The sequence below is a fragment of the Oxyura jamaicensis genome, chromosome 2, assembly GCF_011077185.1.
Source record: "Oxyura jamaicensis isolate SHBP4307 breed ruddy duck chromosome 2, BPBGC_Ojam_1.0, whole genome shotgun sequence".
NCBI lineage: Eukaryota > Metazoa > Chordata > Aves > Anseriformes > Anatidae > Oxyura > Oxyura jamaicensis.
This window is the reverse complement of record NC_048894.1, coordinates 109,152,690-109,162,030: the sequence shown is the minus strand read 5'-3', so window position 1 is coordinate 109,162,030 and position 9,341 is coordinate 109,152,690. Positions and strand designations below refer to the sequence as shown.

The 9,341-nt window shown below is 38.5% G+C and overlaps 2 long non-coding RNA genes across 2 annotated transcripts; one reads left to right on the top strand and one right to left on the bottom strand.

Annotated features, from left to right (window-relative positions):
• Nucleotides 1-4,684: 4,684 nt before the first annotated feature.
• Nucleotides 4,685-5,511, top strand: LOC118161146. The gene is made up of 2 exons (XR_004747876.1): nucleotides 4,685-4,954; nucleotides 4,990-5,511. It is a non-coding gene; the product is annotated as an uncharacterized LOC118161146 (long non-coding RNA).
• LOC118161145 lies at nucleotides 5,380-9,341 on the bottom strand. The gene is made up of 2 exons (XR_004747875.1): nucleotides 9,204-9,341; nucleotides 5,380-5,710 (listed from the first exon to the last, which is right to left on the bottom strand). It is a non-coding gene; the product is annotated as an uncharacterized LOC118161145 (long non-coding RNA).

Genomic DNA, 9,341 nt, shown 5'->3' with positions numbered 1-9,341 from the left:
TGAATTAGGCAAAGATTTCTGATTGCATGACAATTAGAGAGATAGTGACCTTTAAGTACCTTGGAATATGGTACTTTTGTATTTAAATTTTAAAGTTCCATAAAATTTTCCATATATAAAAAATAAAAATAAAAAACTTCATGCAGCAAAGATTTTAATCAAAGATGAGTGATAATGAAATTCTGTTGAATGACGCCCTCTGTTTATGCTTTCAGCAGATGAAAACACTCAGCTGAAAAGTGTAAAGTGACATCTGAGCTATGTTTCTTTTTTTGTTGTTTTATTTTTTTGTCTGAATATCAGTGAAGAAGATATGTAATGTTTATAACCAATGAACCAATTTGTGGCACTTCAGGAAAATTCATAACATTAGAAGACATATGTATTGACAATTATACTAACAATAACATGTTAGGAAAGGCAAGTAAGTTCCACCACTGCTCTCCGTGTTGTTCAAGGATACAGGAGTGGATGCAGAGGTGGGGGGGGAAATGAAAATTAAGCCTCTTTACCTAATGGAGATATCTTTCTCCAGAATGTGAGATTGACAACAAAGGCCTGTTTTACACATTTTGAATCAACCTCTTGGGGAATTTCATTTTCCACCAATGACTGCAGAAAACACAAGTCACCATCCCTGGGTTGAAGCTAGTTTTTCTGTAAATATCTATCAAGATAATTATATAAATGATAGTCCAACAGAACAGAGTCTGGTATCAACTTTTCTATTGAACTTAGTGCTACAATACCTTAACATTTTCTAACTACTTAAGTGAAGATAATCTTATTTTAGTATCATATAAATTATAAAAAAAAAAATAATAATAAAATGATAAAAAAAAGATTCCAGGTGAATCTTGGCACTGTATTCTGTGCAAGGCAAAAGGAACCTATATCAGAGTAACAATATTACTTAGGTTATTTCCCATATGAAGGTGAAACCTCAAAGTAAACCAAGTAGCTGTGTACATTTATTTTAGTGACTCTATCTAAGGGACATTATTAACAAAACTTTAAAGAAAATGTGTGCAGTTTTACTGCAATTTCCTTTTTTACCCAACACTCACTTCCAAACCTTTTGAAATATATTATGTTTAATTAAATTCTTTATCATCTTGCTCCTTAAAATTAACTAGGACTGAATTTTCAGTGTTATGCCTGGCCCTACATTTAATTACCCACACTTATATTCTAAGACACCATGCTGATTTCTGCCTAGAGGAAATGACCTAGGATCATTGGAAGCATATGAAGTTCATTTTAAGATGGAGCAATAACTTATATTAGAGGATGTAAAAGGTCTTAACCTCCAGTCCTTCACCACACTGCAGCAAAAAGTTCCCCTTTTTTAATTAAAACAAAAAAATAATAATAATAATACCATCTGCAATGCATTTTTCCCCCAAAGTTACTTAACAGTCTTTAAAGAGAAAGCATCCCCTGGCTAAACAACTGTGCATAAGTGCGTAGGAGGCATCTTCCAGCTTGGCTAGCTGGCTTTGCTGGTTGTTTTGGCCATTAAATTTCCTTTGTGTTGCAGCCTTTCAGAACATTCTAAAGCACAATATTTATATTAATTTTTCATTAGAAATAAAAATAAAATAGGGGACACACACACACTTTCTCCAGTGTAAAGTGTAAAGATCTTTCCAGATCTTCATCTTGCTTGAAATTCACTGCTAAAAATGTCTGACAGTTTATGGAAGCACAGCTAGAGATTTGGTTGGCAGTTGCCAGTTCACAAAAACATGGTGCCTGCCTCTTCAAAACATAAATGCGTGCAATCATTCTAATTGTCTGGCGCTTGTCAGAGCATTGTTTGATTTTAGTGAACTAGCATAAGTTGGTTACTCAGAATATGAATTTTAGAAATCCTTCAGGAAATGAATGACAGACTTGCAGATCAGTTTTGTCCAGTTATTATCATCTAAATGCTGAGTTATTGATGCTTTCCATTAAGAGCACTCTTTCTGGAATTTACAGACTACTAACTTAGCAAGCTTGCAAGGACTGATCCTGACAGTGCTATAACCTTTCCTAAAACAGCAAAATGAACTTTAAAGGAAGATGCAATTGTATTTTGCCTTTGAATTATCAGGCCAGGATGTTCTAGCATGGATGATTATTGTAGGCAGATTAGTCAAAGCCTAAACCAAGGGGTATGAAAATAACTTGCAAAAAACATTGGCCTCTACTGAGAACATGTGATGGTAGCTCTGCAATGAGAAAATCTGTAGGAGCAAGTTTGAATTAGAAGTATATTAAAAAGGCTCCAAGTATACCTGGTCTCAAACAATGTAAATCTTAATCATATAAATCATTGTAAAACAGCTACACCTTAATTTGGCATTGCAAACATCTAACTGGACATCACCAGAACAAGTTATCACAAGAGCTACTGGAAGAGCTTTCTGATTAAGTTTATCATGGACAAAAAATTCTAATTTGATTTGGGCAGCTTCAAGTTTCTAGCATTTCCTGATTTTACCTGGTCAGTGAAACAAAAATACAGAGGCCTGCAGCTCTATTAGACATCAATTGTTAAAGACCTACAAGCTTGTTAACATCAAGGTCTTTCCCCTAATTCAATACCTAGAATTCCGGGCCTCACGTCTTTTTTCCACTAATCCTCCAAAGCTGTCCCCCCATCTCAGATCTCTGTTCCTCCATTGCTATTTTCACTGCTGTTCAGTGTATGGAAGGAGAGAGCCAAATGTCCAAAGCTCCTTCTGCCTCTCTAGAGCTTCCTCAGCCAGCTCTGCTGGGGCCCCTTGCCAGTACATTGGCCCTAAGGCAGCAACTGCTCATGTTGATTTGTCCTGTGCAGGTACTCCAACACATGGAGTCATGGGCCCATGTAACGTGGAATGGGTCAAACGCCTTGCCCATAAAATGTGACGGGACAGAGTGAAGTTAAGATAAACTTGCCATTCGGCTACAGTCTAGCCATAAAATCATTTTGAAGGATGGCCACTCCCACCCTTGACAGAGGTATGTGAAACACAGTGGCTTAAATCTGAATGTGTCCACACTCTGCAGGAGTTTGTCCTATGTTCAAAGTTCTGAAGACACCACTGACAACTTCTTTTAATGTTTTCTTGCAATTTTTTTCCACAAACAAATCTGACAGTGTTTCTACCAAAATCCTCCTGTCATCTCAAAAACACAGTTAAGGTCATTCTCCAAATTTTTCCAGGCTTGCAAATCTCTCCAAGTCTGTTGCAACCACCAGCCTTTACCAAGTTTGCCACAGCACCGGCAGAGAAAGATTATATAAACCAGCAAAAAATGACTTCAAATTTCAAAAGAACAATTAATGTCCAGTCCGTGGACAAAGTTTCAGGTCAGATCTTTATTTTGCCTCCTCCAGTTCCCATATTGCAGTTTATGACAGAAACCTGAACCAAGGAATGCTCTTAGAGCAGCTACAACCACTCTGGACACAAAACACTAAAATCAAACTCAGAGATTTGTTTGTTCAAGAGCACTGGCTGAGCACCTTTACCACGCGTTAAATACAAGTTATTTGAAAGGCATTCAAAAGCTAAATTGAGCTTAGTATTACCTTTTAAGTTTTATGGGTTGTGGAAATTTTCCCTGCTTAATTATCAAAGCATTTTATGGCCTTCTACAATCTCCAGGAAAAGAAGGACAGAACAGAGAGGTGGGGGAGGCATCCGGATGAAAGCCTGACCTCCAAAGCTCCTGGGGAACTGTAGCAGTTGTTAGCCTCTGAAAGCAAAACAGCAACCGCCCTTTCCAGGAGAGCTGAAGGCTTTGAAATTGGAAGCTGAGATGCAACAGCTGGAGTGACTTGCACGGCACAGGCCTGTTGTGCTTGAGACCATGCACCAGCTACAGCTCCTCCACAGTGGAGCAATCGGAAGGATGGCCAAGGCCTTCTGCAAGCCTCCTCTGATGGCAGCTCCTCCACTGCCTCATGATCACCAAGAAAACAGGCATAGTGGCTTCAGTTCACCATGCTGTCTGGCCACCTGCTGTAGAGCAACAGAACAAAGCAGCCTGTTTTTCTTTCGGGCCTGGCTGAAACACTAAGCACCAAAGAGGGGAAAAACAATTTTAATCTAATTATGGCCCGAGTTCTACCTTTGATAGCCAAAGTAAACAACGCCAAAAGGCACTGCTCTTCACAGTTCCCATGGGTTAGGCTGAGGCAACAAAACATCTGCAGAGCCTTTGGACCTGCTGGAAGCCACTGTCAAGGCCATGGAGAAGTGAACCAGGCTCTGCTAGAGGATCAGCCATGCTCTGGGCAACTTTTTTCCTTTTCTGTGGCTTTCTTCACCCATTCTCCAACTACCTCAATTACTGTGATAGTAAAGAAGGACTCCATCCCTTTGTGTTTCCACAGTGCAGTACTACAAGGCCCTGTTACCCAGCCTTCCACTTACAAATACTGCAGAATCAAATAATTGAAGAATAAGCTCTTCTAATTCTTATCCAAATCTCATTACGCTCCAGAGGGAATTTGGTACCTAATCTTCTTGGAAATCCTGCTGGGAATTTAACTGAATGTTGTATAATTAAGGCTCCTTAAAAACATCATGACCTTGCTAGCCTTTTCTTTTGAAGATTTTGGCATTCAATAGCATGACTATGGAAGACTCTACAGTGAACCATAAATTCATTTCCAAGTTACAGTAATAAGGGAGTGTCACATTTATTCAGAATGTTTCCTTCCTTTTTCTATCAAAAGAAATTAAACACCAAACACCCTAAATAACCCAGGCACAGTTGCCAGCATCAAAGTTTGGCCCAGGTTTTCAAACATTACAAGCTACTCAATGAGCTTTCTAATGCTGCTAGACAACAACCAACTCAACATTTTGGAAAGCACAGACTTGCTTAAGCACATATATGTCTTCCATAACATGTCTGAGTGGACAGTGGTCCAGTGGTTCTGACACATACATGTAATGCTGGTGTTAATCAGGTAGGACAGCTATACAGCCACTGCATTGCAGCCAGTTCGCCCACCAACATATATTTTGCATGCAAGGCATAGGATTTATGTATGGAAGAATTAGTGCAGTTTTAGGTGCTTGATAGGTACTAGGCACAGTTGTTTGTATATCATCAGGATCAATGCTCAAGAGTGTAATTAATACCCTCTGTACTCATACATTTCCCCACGTATGTCTGGTTTATGTCAAATCAGGTCCACTTCAAGCCAAGAAATTGAATGACAGCAAGACATTTGCATTTTGGCTTCACAACAAAGATAGGCCACCACTCTGCAAGATCTAAAAAAGAGACAGGATTTTCAAGCTGGCAAGAATAACAGAATATGGCAGAGAAAAAAAAGCTACACAGAAAAACAATTACAAAAATTAATCTGAAGATGTCAAAGGATGATTCTAATAAAATGTGCACATGACAACTTGGAGATAAATTTACAAAATATAGTCTTAATTTTCACAAGGTATTTATACTCTCTGAAAACATTACAAATCTTGAGAAATGAAACCCAACCCCACCCCCTTAAAAAAATTCTTCATAGCTACAGGCTTTTCCCACCACTTTCCTCCCACCTGCCTTCAGCCAGGCAAATAGCTTTGTGTCATATCACTGTGCTTTTACAAGAAACAATCTGACCAGCAGACTTCATGGTTTACTGAAGCATCAGAAAAAGTGGATCAGCTATGTGGATGTGTCAGTTGTGCTGCCTCCTAGCACTGATGGACACTTCCTAAAGAGGAAAAGAAAAAAAAGGAATGGCATGAACAGAGGGAAAGGGTCATATCCTGTAGGGTCTTTACTCCAGTCATATAACCGTCCACTTAAGGCACAGTCCAACTGAACTCAGGGAGACTTTTTATAAGGCAATGAGAAAGATTAAACCCTGTATCCAGCATCATGAGAAGTACCTCAACAGAACATCCCCTTAAAACTGAGAACTGACAGCAAAGGACATTGCATTCAACCTCTTGGACACCTCACTTAGACTTAAGTAGCTCTAAGTTAAATAACATTTCATTTCAAAATGCCAATAAAAGATTCAGCCCACTGATTACAAGTGCTTCACCTGGACAAGGCAGCTCTTCCCTCCTCCTGAAAAGGTCAGACCATGATGAAAGGAGACAGTCTGTACTGCATGCCTTGCAGTGAGACGCCTTACTAAGTGGATTTACCAGCTTGCACCCTTCTGAAATATATATATGTATATATATATAATATATATATATATTAACATGCAGGCCCAGAAAGCTTTCCTCTTCCCTCCCTGAGGAAAAGCGAAACCTTGGCAGCTAAAAATAAATAGAGATAAACAAATATCTGGAGAAATGAGAAATGACAACAGACCAGAAAAATAAGATAATTTTAGGTTTCTAAAGACTAAGAAAGGAATGTACATGCCAGGTATAGAGGCTTCCTCTAAAGTCAGCCCCTGGGAGATTAAGGCTATAAATCTAGGCAGAAGAATTCATCCTGCAGCATAGGGCTATTTAAGTAAATATTAAGGTGGCAAATTCCCAAATCAGAATTTCTAGCTAGTAAAGCAGGGCTACACACCAGCTTCACATCAAACAAGAAACAAACATTTTTGCTCAATAGCAGCAAAAAGGTACTAAAATAAAAAGACATACTACCTCTAAGTTGGTTAAAATGTCTGGAGAAAAAACATAATTCATTTTTATTTGCTTTGAAAAGGTTTGCAGTTTTGATTTTCCTGCTTTAGAAGGGAAAAAAAAGTCTTTTAAATTAAAAGTTAATAACTTTCTTGTCTTTAATGTGATATAGTCTGCTAGTACTGAAACATATGGCTAATCTTACCATCGCAAACTTGGCAAAAGGAGTCTTAAGTTTTGGAGATACGCTACTTTTAGTAATTCCTTGTGTTGGTGGTTCAGTTTATGCACTATTCAAACAGCTGAATTATTGTTATCAAGGACAAAGCATTATAATGTCCTTTTACATCAGTCTTTTTATTAGTTATTGATAATTTCCTGTAGTATTAGCAAAGTTTTGCTTTTGACTTTTAGATTTTTATGTTTGTTTGTTTTTATATCAGGGATGCTTTCAGTTGTACAAACCTGGTTCCTGCTCTGTGAGACACAAAAAGCATCATCTTTTGATGCTCCTGTCTTGAAAAACACTACCAGTAAGGCCACTGCTATAGAAATCATCAGCAGAACAGATGCTTAGGACCAGGGTGCTGCAATGCACTTCAACACAACCTCTGTCACAGCGTGGAGATAAGTGCCTGCTGCCCTCCTAGGCTGTAGATAATCACACAGCCTGCACTCATCCCCAGCCTCTGAAGCTCAAATTTGGTGGTTTTACAGAGAGAAGTTAAGTGCTAAAAAAATGGGAGTAGGAATATTTATCTTAGGAATATCTAGCATATGGCATTCTGAAAATGAAGTTATCTTTCCCATGAGTTAGCCTCTGGAATGCAAGGGAACTTACCACTGCTGTCCAGCTAAGGGGAGGGTATTTCTTTTAATGTCATTCAGATCTGTATTATTATTGTAAAAGTATTTTTATCCCAACTGAAACTCCACATTAACCTCCACATCTATGACTAGAGACTGCCAATTAAATACAGTATATTTTCATTCATGCGGTCTGTTCAAAGTCTTTCTTAATTTGCCTCCACACCGTTTACATTGTTATCAGTCCCGGTGCAGCTCTCCACTAGCTGATTAGCAGGAAGCACAGGATGGTGAAATGGTCAGTCGTGACAGCCAGGTCACGTAGCAATAGCAAAATACCTCGTACTTTCAGCCACATCAACAAGGGGAAATAAAGATTGCTGACTACAGTGGTACTGGTTCCTCAGCCCAGCTGAAGGGCTGTATCACCTGCTTCTTTGTAAAGGGTCCCAGGCTTGATGCTCAGGGATTGACTACAGTAGATAATAGGGATACAAATGACAGCAAAAGGATGAAGGCAAGGAAAAGAGCAACGATGCATACCTTTACAGTACCAGGTATCACTATATGGATGTATCCTACAGTTTAATGGCAGCAGCCCTCTACAAGTATAGAATATATGTATGCATATAGCTAGCAATGTGTATTTTCAGCTCCTACATATCTACAAGAAATGAATAAACAGCAGCAGTGGAAAGCCATAAGATTGTCACCTAGATAAGTTGTATAAGTCTAGTATTTCAGATCTCTGAAAATAGACTTTGGCTGTTTGATTCAACCATAAATCAGGATTCCCGTTAATCTGGCTTTAGAGTGGCTTTCCTGTGCAGGTTTGAGCATCTCAAAGGAATATACTGTTCATTGATTTATGGACTAGTCTTGCTGAAAAGTTGATTTACCATTGCTTTCTGCAAACAGTGAATTGCAACTCGCTGGTTTCTCTGAATATGCAAAGCCTGTACTGTATATAAAGGTGGGAGAGTTTGACAGTTTGCAACTAAGTAAATCACACTGATCCCAGTGTTTGCCTTGAGATTTACAGCGCACACTATAATTTAGGCATCAATGTTGACCCACAAAATACAGACAAACAGGAAAGTGTTTTGTCATCTTTTCATATATTAGAACTACTTTAATTTATCAAAATTTTAACACATTTTTAACAAAACCCAATTTAAAAAGCACAAACAATAGCATCTATAAATAGTTTCAAACTCAGTTTGACAATAGTCTCAGCCAGTACATTTTAGCTCTTCAAGCAACCCCTAGGCTTCAAGAAGTTCCATTTAGATTTCTAGCAATGCATGCATATTGTAACACAAGTCATTGCATACAGTCTCAGTTAAAATAGCCACATCAGTGAACATTAGTTTAGGAAAATTTCTAAAGCCCAGAAGATACAAACAAACCAAAAGTATTTTGACACCAGTAGAAAATGTGGCAGTGGAGAATATCAAAAGTCACAGTAGGAGTTGTTCAATTGGTATTCTCTATACACACTGCTGCTGTGCATTTGATACAAATACTGTCATATTTATTTCTATGCCAATGAGACACAACCCTGCCATCAGCTACAACTCTAACAGGTTAAGAACAATACATCTGCTCAGGGTCAGTTGGCCAACCCATTCACCGCTGTTTACAGCTCTCATCTAAGATGAATAAATGTTAAAACAGCCATTTCATAAGTGGATGTATGAAAAAGGAGGAAAAAAATGTGATAAATTCACAATTGGAATTCAGGATCTTCTTGCCTCATCTTATGTTCATTCCACCATAAGTGAAAAACTCAATTCCAATACTCACAGTGGATGGAAGAGGTGCAAAAAGCAGACTGGAGGGCTCTAGGCTGGCTCAACAACATGGCTGGTTCAACAACATCCTCCATTCCTCCAGGAGAAGAAGGAAAGCAAACCCACACAATCTCTGGGTGTTTACTATTCC